This window comes from Vanessa cardui, chromosome 28 (genome assembly GCF_905220365.1).
Source record: "Vanessa cardui chromosome 28, ilVanCard2.1, whole genome shotgun sequence".
NCBI lineage: Eukaryota > Metazoa > Arthropoda > Insecta > Lepidoptera > Nymphalidae > Vanessa > Vanessa cardui.
The window spans coordinates 6,564,611-6,580,162 of record NC_061150.1 but is presented as its reverse complement, the minus strand read 5'-3'; the positions used below and the strand labels follow the sequence as shown (position 1 = coordinate 6,580,162).

The window sequence follows — 15,552 nt, the reverse complement described above, 5'->3', positions numbered from 1 at the left end:
GCACGACCGAATGCTTTCGAGTTTTCCCGTTCACGATTCAACTCAAAATACGCCAAAAAATGACGTCGATCCAAATGTTTCGAAAACAGTGTCTCGCGTATCATTCGACGAGTACGGCGCGCTCGCTCGCCACTCATTATTTGGAATTTTCCAATTCACTGATTATTACAACTAGTAAGTTTTACAAACAAATCCGTGTCCGTCTGCATTTTTTTCGCGACTAGTGCCAAATATGAAAGTCGTAAGTGATGGAGTCAATAGGGTCGCTTCTCGCCCAGCAAGGCGTGCTAACCGGCGGATTTTAGACGGCCGCCGCTAGCGCTATTCGAATAGATAATAGCGACTGTCTCAAACCGGTCGGTTATCGCATAGAAAATTCTGACAGTTCGAAGCCGTCACGAGAAATAATGTCGTTTTTATTACATTTTTTGATAAATTATTATTCTCGTTTCGATCCGGCGACATCGGCTTATCGATTTTCCTATTTAACGCGCCACTGTATTTTGTACATTTTCGAAAGATCGACGTCTCTGTGTCTAAGCGCTTTCGAAAAACGTTTCATAAGTATTTTCTCGCGGCGAACGGACGTCGAGCGGGTTATTGTAAATTGGTAATAATTTCGTTCATTACAGAGTAATACAGTGCTAGAATATGGGTTAATACTCCACAAGGAATACCCGTTAGTGCAATCGTTGACAAAGTGTTTAGATTAGAAATATTAAGCATGTTTGTTTTGTGGTAACTGTGAGAGTTATATTATTTTGTTTGTCTATTAATTGTGTATAGTGCATTCCGTTTGTGAAAGTATACGGCAGAATTTTCTTTTTATGATCACGGATGGTCATATTAGTGGCATCGGATGCATTACTTGTAATCAACGTTCCTACGATTTCTGTAAGTATTACATTACACATTTAAAATATTACTTAAAACGCTAATTAAGTATCGGAATGACCGATTATCAAAACATTAGGTACCTACACATTTTTTTTATCATTGTTATTTGTAATAACAGAGTACAGACTACATTATCTTAGTTAAACAAACTTTTTTTTTCTAACAAAAATGACACCATGCCCTTAATCATAATGACCTTTAACCAACACACATGTGTACCAACTTCTAATACGAAAACCTTTTTTATTATTAGTTTTTTTTTTTATTATTTAAGTTATTCATGGACATAGGATATAATATAAAAAAGGTATGGCCTTGTGTTTATGACAATAACTTAATAAGTGTTTTTATACTTTCCATTTACAAGCAAGAACAATTTCATTATTAAATGATCACATCAAACTGTCCAAAAATAAACATTTTTTTTTTAAAAGATCAAAGATTTGGCCTTTGTATGTATAAGTGCTGTATATAATTCAAATATGTGTTTTTTATAACATTGTAATTATCATCACATAATTTTTAATACCTTGTAACCCTTTCTCTTTAAATGCCTTGAAGCAAAGGGAAAAAGAATTACAGCCTTGTAATACATGCATAACAGTTAAATTAAGGTTTGGTACTAAAACATGATTTTAAAAAGAAAAAACCTTAGCCTAAGATTTTTTGTGCTATCTTTATATAAATTCCAAGGAAAATAAATATGTTTAGAGCAAAACAAATAGTTTTTATATGTAATATGTGTCTATATATGCTTTATATAAATTTAAGTATAAATGATTTACTAAAACAGGTTCTATATATAATATAAACAACTTAGTATAACATTTTGGTATAACGAATAATTATTTAAATTTATGTTAATTCAAATGTCTTAGTAATCCACATTAGCTCTGGATTAATATTCTTGTGAGTAATAAAAAATAGATGTTGCGGAATCGAGTTATCGTGAATATATTTATTAAAATTCAGATAACATAAGTTTTTAATAAATGTTTGCGAAATTTTTTGAATCTATAAATAAATTGTGCCATATTATCAGCTTCATTTGCATCAAGAAAGATTTCTTGTTTGCAATAAAATCTATTTATAGAATTCGAAAATATTTTTGTATTGCATTTGCAAAATCTGACCGAATTTATTTTATTTTTGTAATTAATTATATGTATATTGTATATTGATAACTTTGATTCTTATTTATTGTTTCGATTAAAAAAATATATATATAGATTTTGAATTGTAGCTATTTGTATGAATTAATTAAAATACTCGGTCAGCTATGGGAGTATTTTTTGAACAATATAAAAAACATTTATTTCTTGAATTAATGATAAATAAAGAACAATTTTTTCTCAATGTAATTGTTAATTATTATTAATATGATAAATAAATGTAATATTCTCTCATACATCTTAGTGATTACTTACATAGTTACTATCTAAACTTTTTTTTTTTTAATTTATTAGATAATCTATATAATATATATCATCGGTATTATCATGGCATTATAATTACTATAATTTGCAACTATGGGAGATAAATTTACAATTTATTAGATAGGTAGATGCTAAGATGGTCAAATATAGATAAGATTTGATTAATTCAATTTTTATTGTATTTAAATTTTAAAAATTAGTAGATATCTAGAAATAAATATAATCAACTAAAATATGTTCTTATCAACCCATATATAACAATGTTATCTCTTGTATCTTAAAAATAACTTAATATATTTGTTGGTGATATTTCTACAGTTTTGGAAGTATTTACGAAATGAAATTGACAACTTTTTTTTTAGTAGGAATGCTTTGATGACTTGTCAACTGTTTTAAGTTGTTGTTAAGTTATATGGGAATGAGTAAGTGTTGTATACATGCATTTGTTTAGCTATATCAATGTTGAAAACCTGTAAGTAATAAGTACAGTTCAAACTCGACTGGGTCAAATAATTGCAATGACCAAAGTAAATGTGCGGTTAATTGTTGAAACTTATTTCGTCCTGTATATGATAACTATGTTAGATCTTTTATCTATTCTCGTCTCCTATGGGGCACTGCGGTCAGATTAACTTCATATTCTTAATGGTGGACTATATTTACTTGTAGTTGATTCATGTAATAAATGAAATTTTATAAGAAAATGATAATTACTTTGTATGTAGGTAATAACATATATGTTATGCTATATTACATGTTGAATATATTCACAAGCAATGACACTCAATAGAAAGATAGGAAACAGCTGTCCTGTTGATAAAGTCAGTGGTATAATTTTTTACAGTGTTTTTAATTAAAACACATTTAGTTGAACCCAAATTAATAGGATATGTTCAAGTTAATGATAATCATACTATATATGTTAAAAAGAGTGAGTATGTCTGTATTTAAAGTTTAGTATATTATAAAGAGCTAATATTGAACGGATTCAATTATAGCAGGATCCTGGGGTAAGACTGTATTTTTTTTTTTATTTGTTTCTGGCAGAATTACAATATGCCTTAGGCAATAAATTTTGAGTTTTTATAACTGACATTAAGTCCTTTAGTTTAGTTAGACATTAATTGTCAGAGTTTTTATGAGTACTGATGATATTTTGAAACTGTCAATCTATCTACAGTTTGACAGTCAATAAGTGCAATGCTTTCTGTGCTGATGAAGTTTAAACTATGACCTAGTTTATTTTATTCGCCTAGATATATTTCATGAGCTACTGTGACTACTGGGATAAGGCCTAACCCTCTCCGTAATGGAAGAGGACGCCTTATCCCAGTACTGTGAAATTTTCAGGCTGTTACTTTACTTTTTTTTTTATTTACTTCATGAAGACTAGGTTAGTTACCGCTGTCAACTCTCCACGTACAGATTGCATTCTCAAAAGAATAGTTGTATTTTTTGTTATTTTATCGTTATCAGATAATGTTATAAATGAAAGTCTGGTACTTAAGCACTCTAATGGTTGGATAGATTTGGATGAATTTTTTTTTATAGAGATAGATTCTACACTATCAACTAGACTTTGATAACAACCCCCCCCTCCCTCTACTTGTAGAGGGACGAATCCGCGTCGCACAATGGTGAATAAAAGAACGAATACCATGTTAAATAATTCGAATATGATTCTTAGTATGTTTTTTTTTATGATATAGGTTGGCGGAGAGCATATATACCCATAGACAATGACGCTGTAAGAAATATTAACTATTCCTTACATCGTCAATGTGCCACCAACCTTGGGAACTAAGATGCTATGTCCCTTGTGCCTGTAGTTACACTGACTCACCCTTCAAACCGGAACATAACAATACTGAGTACTGTTGTTTGGCGGTACAATAACTGATGAGTGGGTGGTACCTACCACTAAGATGGCGCTACATTCGCTTGAAATTTCTTTTACAGGTAAATATTTTAAATGCGAAAGTAACTGTCTGTTTGTTACCTAATTACTTTTAAATCACTGAACCGATAATAATAAAATATGATAACAATATTAATATTATAAATAGGAAAGTACTCTGTCTGTTGACGCTTAATCTGCTGAATCGATTTAGATACAATTTGGTGTAAAGATAGTTTGTGTAACGGACAAGGTCATAGGTTATTTTTTATCGCGGAAATTATTTCTTAAAGGTGTGTAAAATCATGTTAAAAGATGGTTTTAATTGGAGGTGATGTTTTCAGTGCTATAATAGACAGACTGAAATTTTCCCACTACTGGACTAAGGCCTCTCTCTTTGAGGAAGAGGTTTCATTCAACCACCCTGCACTCATGTTTAATACGAGTTTCACATGCGGCAGACTTTCGTTGAAGTTAAACACATGCAGGTTTCCTCACGATGTTTTCCTTCACCCCCGTATATGAAGCAGGCGAGCACCGCTGGATTCATGTGCTTAATTTGTCTTTATAATTCATCTCGTGCTCAGCGGTGAAGGAAAACATCCTGAGGAAACCAGCATGTGACAAATTTCATAGAAATTCTGCCATATGTGTATTCCACCAATCCGCATTGGAACAGCGTGGTGGAATATGTTCCAAACCTTCTCCTCAAAGGGAGAGGAGGCCTTTAGCCCAGCTGTGGGAATTTACAGGCTGTTGTTGTTGTTTTGTAAGTACATGAAAATTCAGTGATGCTTGCCTGTGTTTGAACCCGCAATCATCGGTTAAGATGTACGCGCTATAACTAAAGGGCCACTTCGGTTCTTTTTGTGAAAGCCGCAAGTTCAGCTTGTAGTGAAATAAATCTGACGCGAATATCGTCGCGAGGAATATATAGTTCCATTATTGAATGTTTAAGCGGTAGATTAATAGTTTTATTTGCATATATAACGACATTTCTGATCAGTAAGTTCAATACAACTGTTATGTATTTCATACTAGCTGTGGTCGCGACCTTGTACGCGTTTGCTGTCAGTTATCTGCTAGTGAAAGTCCCATCAAAATCGGTCCAGCCGTTTCAGATACTACTCGGAACAAACAGACAGAACAGACAAAAATTGTATTTTGATATATGTACCGTGTATCAAAGCTATTATAATATCACAAACGGACACTCCAATTTTATTATATGTATATATTGATTTCATATTGTTTTCTCTTTCAAAACATATTATACGGTATGCGTTAGACAAGGACGGATGTACTTTACGTAGTTGTAACAATTTTTTTTTTAACTTATTCGACCTTAGAAACTGCCGTTTGTTTTTTTTTTCAACTTCGAGTGTTCAATTACGTTAAATTAACGTTATATTATTATTCCATTTCAGAATAGTTTGAACTCGGATTGGTGGAGATATAAAAAAAAAAGTAACAGCCTGTAATTTCCCACTGCTGGGATAAGGCCTCCTCATCCATTAAGGAGAGAGTTTGGAACATATTTCACCACGCTGTTCAAATGCGGGATGGTGGAATGCACATGTGGCAGAATTTCGACGAAATTAGACACATGCAGGTTTCCTCACGACGTTTTCCTTCACCGCTTAGCTCGAGATGAATTATAAACACAAATTAAGCACATATATATAGTGGTGCACGCATTCTAACCACTGGGCCATCACAGCCATGCCGAGTTCAATTCTGGTTTGTGGCAAATGTTATCTTAATAAATAGAAATAGCTTCTACTAGTTTTTGTTCGTTTTAGGGTGTTAGTTGTCAAGGTTACACAAAAAAAGTAGCCTTCCTTGGAGCTCAAGTTTGTTTCACACCAAATTTCATCAAATTCGGTTCAGCTGTTTGGTCGTGAAAGAGTGACAGACAGACAGACAGATGCTTTTTGTTTCTAAACTGTTTATCTCATTGTCATGTAACTTTGTTGAGCTGGTCTGTGCACGCAAGCGAAGGTCTTGCCCCCAAAAGAAAACTATATTTCTGCTTTATGTAGGACTGGCTTGTACTTTGACTTTTACAAAAAGAAATGTTATGGTAAGCTATGTTAATCCTTATTGTATTCGTTATCTGCCAGTGAAAGTCCCGTCAAAATCGGTCCAGCCGTTCAAGAGATTAGCCGGAACAAACAGGCAGACAAATTTAATTGTAAAAAAAAATTGTTTTGTTATATACCGTGTATAGATACATACAACTTTTTGAACACATCTATATATATGTATAATAAAATTGGAGTTTCTGTTTGTAACATTATGAAGTAATTGCTTTTTAACCGACTTCAAAAAAAGGAGAGGGTTCTCAATTCGTCGGGGCCTTTTTTTATAATACGCATATGTATATGTATGTATACGCGGTTTATATACGATAATATTTATTTTTACAATTTTTGTGTGTCTGTTTGGTCCGGCTAATCTCTAGAACGGCTGGATCGATTTTGACGGTACTTTCACTGAGATATAGCTGATAATATAAGGAGTAACTTAGGCTACAACAGTAACTTTTTTTGTTAAATTCAAATGCGCATGGTCTCGCAGGCACAGCTAGTGTATATATATTAATAAATTCTACTTTATGTATGTCTATTTTATAACTTACAATCGTACTTATAGATCGTGACAAAATGTTTTTTAATAAGAAAAGTTAATGATTTCAAGACAAATCTTAAATCGGAAGTTGGAAATATAAATTAAACGTATTTTTTATATAACTATCGCTTTCCCTTTTCATCGCATAGCAACGGCACACGTTAGACAAGGACGGAACGCGTGAAACGAAAATTTCGTTTGACCTTGAAATGTCGTTGTTTTTTTTTAAACTATTGAATTAATTTGCGTTAACTGTTGAATAAGTTTATATGTAAAAAAATATTTTAATGTTAGAAGTTCCTATAAATCGTTTTAACAGATAAAAGATAGAGATTACGTCACGCCATGTGACTGTATATGTCCCACTTACCTTGGATTTGGGACTCCCCATTTCAATATGTTTTTGGATACACGTGGCAGATATTTAATGGAATTAGTCGTAGGTAGTTTTCCCCAGCTGAGGATTATGAGTTTAAACCTGGTCAAGGATCAGTGGTGAGGAAATCTTGGAGAAATAACCTCTAAATCTTCTCCAGTAATGGGATTATAAATGGTTTCAATTCTTGAACCATCTGTGGGGTACCAAAGGTCTTTTAAACCGGAACCATAACTGAGGTCCTGGGTACCAATACAGACTCCTACCTCGTTGGTCTAAGATAAATATATGACCGCAAAACTGAGGTCTTGTGTACAGAACCTAAGGTCGTGCCAGTTCTAAGTTATAGGCCGGCAATGCTGTAAGTTACGTGTTGCAGATGTCCATGGGCGGTGGTAGTCACTTTCTATCAGATGGGCCTGCTCGCTTGCCTCCTATAACATAAAATATGGGGGCGTAGGAGTGCCAGAATGCCAGGTGTCCTGTTTTCGCACATACTTGTCCATGATATGCCATGCGTAGCTGACTTTCATTGGATTGCAGATATCAATATCAAGAGAGCCGAGATGGCCCAGTGGTTAGAACTCGTGCATCTTAACCGATGATTTCGAGTTCAAACCCAGGCAAGCACCACTATATATATGTGCTTAATTTGTGTTTATAATTCACCTCGTGCTCGGTGGTGAAGGAAAACATCGTGAGGAAACCTGCATGTGTCTAATTTCATTGAAATTCTGCCACATGTGCATTCCACCAACCCGCATTGGAACAGCGTGGTGGAATATGTTCCAAGCCCTCTCCTTAATGAGAGAGGAGGCAATTAGCCCAGCAGTGGTAAATTTACAGGCTGTTACTTTTACTTTATCAGTCAAGACGTATAAAAGCATGTATGTTACATATTTTTAATAATATAAATAATGTATATAATTAATGTGGCTCCCCCTTGCCGTTTCTTGGAATATTTGTAACAGGTGTTCGCTCGGTTCCTCATTGACGCGACTTGTCAGATGAGATGTGGGACGTGCTTGTGAAAATCGACATGAGAAAGATTTTTAAGATATAAGGCTCTGTTCGCACTGGCGGGAATTATTTTTTTTTATTTGTAGCGAACCGCCCCGGCTTCGCACGGATGCAATACTGATACTTTTTTTATGGTATAGGTTGGCGGACGAGCATATGGGCCACCTGATGGTAAGTGGTCACCATCGCCCATAGACAATGACGCTGTAAGAAATATTAACTATTTCTTACATCGTCAGACGGGCTTGCGCAAAGACCTACCACCAAGTAAATATCGTAAAGAATTTGTTTATTTACGACATCACAGTACAAACTTTTTAATTTATCAGTGTTCCTTTACTTCATTGTCCATGTATTATATATAACAAACCTTCCTCTGAAATCGTTCTATCTATTAAAAAAAACCGCATCAAAATCTGTTGCGTAGTTTTAAAGGTTTAAGCATACAAAGGGACAGAGAAAGCGACTTTCTTTTATACTATGTGGTGACTAGTATCCGTTCTATAGTTGCGTTATGCGTAGAATAAGGTTCTACTTTTTTTTAAATATTGTGTTTATTTTTTATAGAAAATGAATGAACGGGACTAGTACAAACCGATTTTCATCACCCAACTAATTTATCGCCCCCCCCCACTCTCCTCTACGAAAACACATTATATTGGTTACCCCAAACGATACTATATAGATATACTCGGCCGTGTTACAACAACAACAACAACAACAACAGCCTGTAAATTTCCCACTGCTGGGCTAAGGCCTCCTCTTCCATTAAGGAGAGGGTTAGGAACATATTCCACCACGCTGTTCCAATGCGGGTTGATGGAATACACATGTGGCAGAATTCCTATGAAATTAGACACATGCAGGTTTCCTCACGATGTTTTCCTTCACCGCCGAGAACGAGATGAATTATAAAGACAAATTAAGCACATGAATCAGCGTTGCTTGCCTGGGTTTGTACTCGCAATCATCGGTTAAGATGCACGCGTTCTAACCACTGGGACATCTCGTCCCCAGAAAATGACAATCGAAATAGGATATCACGTGAAACATGTGTCACAAAAATCTTTTCGATTCTCAGATCGTCCAATGAGACACCTTTGCCAAGTTTCATGACGACACTTAGACGAAAGTTTAACCTTTATTTGTAGATGATTACGTTCAAGATGATTCAGTGGTAAAACAAGGATTAGCGAGGATAATGGGTTCAAATGGGCTACGCATAAATTAGTTGACTTTTTATCATTAACCATTTTGGATGTTGAATTGGAATTTGTTAAGAATGATAAAGGTTTTCTATTTAGCACACGATTTAAAAAAGTTACCTGAGTTACTCGTCACCTATCTATTATGTTATGATGGCTAGTTAAAGTTCCATCAAAATCGGTCCAGCCGTTTATTTTAGTTATTTAGAAAGCGTAACAGACAAACAGACACTGGTCAACAGATACTGTCGCATTATCGATATATGATTCATAATGAAATCTCGAAAACTAAAACACCTACAACTTTTACATTTAGGTTCCCTATAGGGTGTAGATATTCGCTAAGGATTTTACTAAACTCGATCCCTAAGGGGGTAAACACCTATTGATGTTTGTATTTTATAAATTTCGTGTAACTGAAGCCGTAGTTTCACCTACTAGTATATTAAGCTCTCATGATGATAAAAAATGTTGCTCACCACATTATATTGCATAGTAGTAGTTGCCCGCGGCTTCGGTCGCGTTTCAGCACGTTTCAAAGTTTCACCAAATTCGGTTCAGCGGTTGAAAGAACGACAGCCGGACAAAGTTACTTTCACATTTATAATATTAATATAGATTACTCAAAATCTTGGTGGTAGGGCTTTGCGCAAGCCCGTCTGGGTAGGTACCACCCACTCATCAGTTATTCTACCGCCAAATAACAGTACTCACTATTGTTATGTTCCGGTTTGAAGGCTGAGTCAGTGTAACTACAGGCACAAGGGACATAGCATCTTAGTCCCCAAGGTTGGTGGCACATTGACGATGTAAGGAATAGTTAATATTTCTTACAGCGTCATTGTCTATGGGCGATGGTGACCACTTACCATCAGGTAGCCCATATGCTCGTCCCATAAAAAAAAACCTTTTTCCTTGTGTTGTAATGACAATGTGTAGCGCGGTCCTAATTATTGCATGTTGGATGTGATTGTGTAATCGATCACAAAGCCGTCACTCGTCAATCGTCATCGCATCTCAATAAAGCGATGTATCGATTCAATATTGATATTCGATCGCAACCCGTTTCGATTTTCGATTTCGTCGACGTAATAATCTGTATATCGCTTGAGGACAATCGAAAAGAGTAAAGTATGTCTTTATTTAAAGAAGCTTGGATCTTTATCGATTGCGACTTGGGATGCAAGTGTATTGATATTTTTAATTGTAATTTCGAATGTATACATGTAATAAAATTGGAGTGTCTGTTTGTAATAATAAAATAGTCTGTTTTGACTCAATGCGTATGTATGTACATACGGTACATATACCAGAATATTTTTTTGTGTCTCTCTCTGTCTGTGTGTCTGTACCGGCTAATCTCAGGAACGGCTGGACCGATTTTGATGGGAGCTTCACTGGCAGATAACTGATGTTATAAGGAGTAACTTGAGCTACAATAGTTTTTTTTTTTTGCTAAACCCCAACGCGTACAAGATCGCGGTTATAGCTAGTTTTAATAGAAATAGAGCATGAGCAAATTCAGTGGTGCCCGGCTGGGTTTGAACCCGCAATCATCGTTTCGAAGGTTCGTCGCAAGGTCGTTGTGGAAGGTGCCTGCAATGCATGCAACAACAACAACAGCCTAAAATTTCCCACCGCTGGGCTCCCTCTTTTTTCGATAAGGTTTGGAACATATTCCACCACGCTGTTCCAATGCGAGTTGGTGGAATACACACGTAGTAAAAAAACCCTGTCCTTTCTTGAGGTTTAAACTTGCTCTACACCAAATTGCATCAAATTCGGTTCAGTCGTTTGGTCACGAAAGAAAAGCACGCAGTTACTTTCGTACTTGTAATACACATGAACGGAAGTGATTAAATATCTGCTTAATATGATGATTAAGTTTACGTGATCCCCCCCCCCCTCCTACTAAGAGGAACTGAGAGCCTCAGTACAAAGCTACTCACGTTCGGCTCCGCCCATTTAATTCATATGTTTCGAGTATAAAATTATATAGTGTGTTATAAAATTGAAAAGTAGTAATGTATTATGTTAAGATGATAGGGTGGGAAATGTCCCAGCGTTGGGTAAACTAGCATATTACGATTCCAGGAGGAATAAAGATAAAATCTTAGGATTTAAAATTAACGTTGTTATTTTTATTACTACAAGTGTTTAAAACAGGATATTTACTTACCATGTTTTTTTTTATTTATGTAGAAAAAAAAACTGAGTCAGGATGGCGCAGTGGAAGGAACGCGTGTTTCTTAACCGATGATTGCGAATACCATGTTTTTTTAATGTAAAAAAATAAATGGTAAATATCGTGTTTTAAATACTTGTAACAAATCTTAAGATTTACGTATTTCATGGATTTTGCTAATAGCTTAGCTATATTGTGCACTAATAAGAACTAGGGCGCACTGGTAACTTTTGACACGGTGACTGTTTCGTCACTCTTGTCGAGTCCATGACTATGTATGGAGGTGCGCGCACGTTACGACGTGACATTTGTGTCTGCGTCCGTACATATTCACGGATTTGACAAGAGTGACGAAACAGTCACCGTGACAAAAGTTACCAGTGCGCGCTAGTTCTAACAGTTGTAGATAAATATATCTTTATTTATAACACCTGTACCCGCGACTTCGTGCGCTTTGGAATTGAACAAAAAGCTATCTTCGTAGCTTAAGTCACTCCTTATTACATCAGGTATCTCTCCGTGAAAGTCTCATCAAATTCGGTCCAACCGTTCCAGAGATTAGCCGGAACAAACCGACACACAGTCAGACTGAAGACGTGTTATTTTGGTATATGTACCGTGTATATATACATATGCATTGTAATATAAAGCTGTTATTTTAATGATACAAACAGACACTCTAAATTTTATTATATGCATAGATACAATTCAACTTAACTGCTTACTCCACTCTTATTTTACACTTAAAGTACCGATAACGGTTTCGTCGACGTTCAAATCACTATCCACAAATCCATAGTGAATATCGTAGATTAATCAAGCTCTCGACCAATGAGATCGCGTCATTTCGCTGTCAAATGTCGTTCCCGACCAATGATATCTCATCAATTCGCTGTCAAATTTTGTTTATTTGCCTTATAATTCCAAGAGAAGCTTCGGTGACGTTCTGATATTTTTTTTCATTCAAGACACATAATGATTTATGCGGATTATTTCAGTTCTTAAGATCGTCGATTAAGACCTTATGTTATGTCATTTGGAGTTCGACGCTGTTTATTTATTCGTACAGTCGGGGTAAGAAAATGTTCGTCACCTTAATTTGTTTTCGTGTCCTCAGTACGACGTGTTACAACGTGACAATAGGCTATTTGACTATGCGAAAATGAGTTTAAAAATGGTTATTTACTAAGAAAAGTTGAAAATAATGCTCAATTTATTCAAAAATCCATAAATAAAAATGCATTTTTTCTAACGTTTGTCACGTGACACAAAACGCTCCTGATTGGCCGGGCTTATGATGAAGTGACTTTCTTGTAAACGTTGCTTTTCTACCATATGTACCACAGATTAAAATACAAGAAAGTGACGTTATTGACCCCATTGCAGCGCCATATTGTCCAAGTAGCGTTTTTGCACGCTATTTAAATGTAGAATATTTAATATGATATTTTCGGCAAATATGTACTAGAAATAAAAAAAATCTACTTTTACTGGGTTCCTTAACTTCTACTAAATAATATAAAATGTATTTTAAAAACCAGTCAATTAGTCTATTGGGTGACATTTGTGTACGCCGACCGGCGAACAAGCCCATGACGGAACGGTCAGCGTCTTTACGTTTTTTCATAGCAATGCGCACACTAGCGACAAATTTGTCACTCTCGTCCTCAGTCTTTCGCCATTTGCATTTTGACTGCGGACTTTGACGCGCGCAAAATGGCTGGCGTCACCATCTATACAAAACGTAAACATTCGTGAAGACCATACTGATAATGATGTTCTAATAGAAGAAGTGGAAAAGAGACCAGCTCTTTATGATAAAAAATTGAAAGAGTATTCAGGTATTCACGTAAAAATTAAAGTATAGGAAGAAATTAGTACCCAGTATTCTCTTCGCTTTCTTTTTCTCCCGAGTCTCGCGAGATCAAAGATAACGACCGTCTCTACGAAATCCTTAGTGGCAAATGACATTTCGATTTCGAAAATGTTTTGTCACTGTCTCTATTAATGAGCGCACTCCGCTTTGGAAACGTGACGTGACAATGACAAACACTTTAAAGTCACCGTGACAAAAATCACCAGTGCGCGCTAGTAGCTCTTACCGATCGAGAATGACATATTGCGTCGCATTGATTCGATGTTTAGATTCAAAAGGTACTAAGAGTTTAAGACTTGATAATTAAGTGAATTTGAAAACTGACGAAGGTACTTGGTTGGTGCTTCGCTGGTGATGATTAAGTCTTAGATCATCAGCGACAGCAAAGGCTAAGAGGCTTTCATTGAGGGGAGCAGTGGAGTAGGTCAGGAAGGGCCCCAGTGCGTAGAAAAAGAATAGGGCCCTCACCCCCTCTTTCCTATCCATCTTTAACTAATAATTACACTTTAAAATTATAGATACGCAGTACGCAGGGTCGTGATTTTCTAGCTTCAGAAGCTTAAGGTTTAGTTTAGAGGGCCCCCTGAACACCGGGGCCCTAGTGCACCGCCTGGCCCTACGATAGCTACGCCACTGGTGGGGAGATGACCAGATCACTGCTTGTATGATGGTAACTTCTCTTAATATAGTATGTTAATTGACGATTCAAAATAGTTTGTGAAAGCCTGCTTGAATATAGTATGTATTCACTTTTATCATCATCATCATCAGCCTGTAAATTTCCCACAAGGCCTCATCTCCCTTTGAGGAGGTTTTGGAGCATATTCCACGACGCTGCTCCAATTTTTTAAATTTCAATCACGTTATCTCATTACTTTTATTTACTTTATACTGCATTGTACACCATATAATGGAAATAAATACTAATAGCCTAAATGACAGAAGCGTAGAATTTTGGCTACCCTGTCGCTACCTAGTGATCTCTTAAGATCAACGGTGTAGGTTGGGTTAGCTCATGGAATTTGAGGTGGGTGGGTGCTGTAATATTTTTTTTATGGAACAGATTGGCTGACGAGCATATGGGCCACCTGATGCTAAGCGGTCACCATCACCCATAGACAATGACGCTGTAGGAAATATTAACTGTTCCTTACATCGTCAATGCGTTACCAACCTTGGGAACTAAGATGCTATGTCCCTTGTGCCTGTAGTTACACTGACTCAGCCTTCAAACCGGAACACAACAATACTGCGTACTGTTGTTTAGCGGTAGAATATCTGATGAGTGGGTGGTACCTACCCAGGCGGGCTCGCACAAAGCCCTACCACCAAGTAATAAATAAAATAAGATTAATCTATAAATAAAACAAATAAGCGAATGTAAATATAGAATACACAAATGATATATTAATAAATACATTATATTATCAATACAAGTATATAATCCAAATACATACTATCTATACTAATGTTATAAATGTAAAAAGCAACTATGTCTGTCTGTCGCTGAGAGTCGAGATGGCCCAGTGGTTAGAACGCGTGCATCTTAACCGATGATTGCGGGTTCAAACCCAGGCAAGCACCACTGTTTTATGTGCTTAATTTGTCTTTATAATTCATCTCGTGCTCAGCGGTGAAGGAAAACATCGTGAGGAAACCTGCATGTGACAAATTTCATAGAAATTCTGCGACATGTGTATTCCAACAACCCGCATTGGAACAGCGCGGTGGAATATGTTCCAAACCTTCTCCTCAAAGGGAGAGGAGGCCTTTAGCCCAGCAGTGGGAATTTACAGGCTGTTGTTGTTTGTTGTTGGTATGAAGCAAACTTGAAATCCAAGTGTGACATTGGCTACTTTCTTGCCTGACACCTAAAACGCAAGCGAAGTCGCGTTTGATTTTTAGTCTCGTATATTTTTGAATCGTACTGTTCACGTAGGTTGCACGTGTCTTTTTTTTATCTGTAGTTGAAAAAATATAGTACTAAGTGAAATTCCGTAATCTTTAAATTAAATATATGTTCGAAAAC

The 15,552-nt window shown here is 35.9% G+C and overlaps 1 protein-coding gene across 1 annotated transcript in view; it reads left to right on the top strand.

Annotated features, from left to right (window-relative positions):
* Positions 1-281: 281 nt before the first annotated feature.
* LOC124541513 (protein tramtrack, alpha isoform-like) overlaps positions 282-15,552 on the top strand; it is a 131,668-nt gene continuing 116,397 nt past the window's right edge. The window contains exon 1 of the mRNA XM_047119428.1: positions 282-894. The gene's annotated coding sequence lies outside the window, so the exon portion shown is untranslated. The remainder of the gene's footprint in view (positions 895-15,552) is intronic.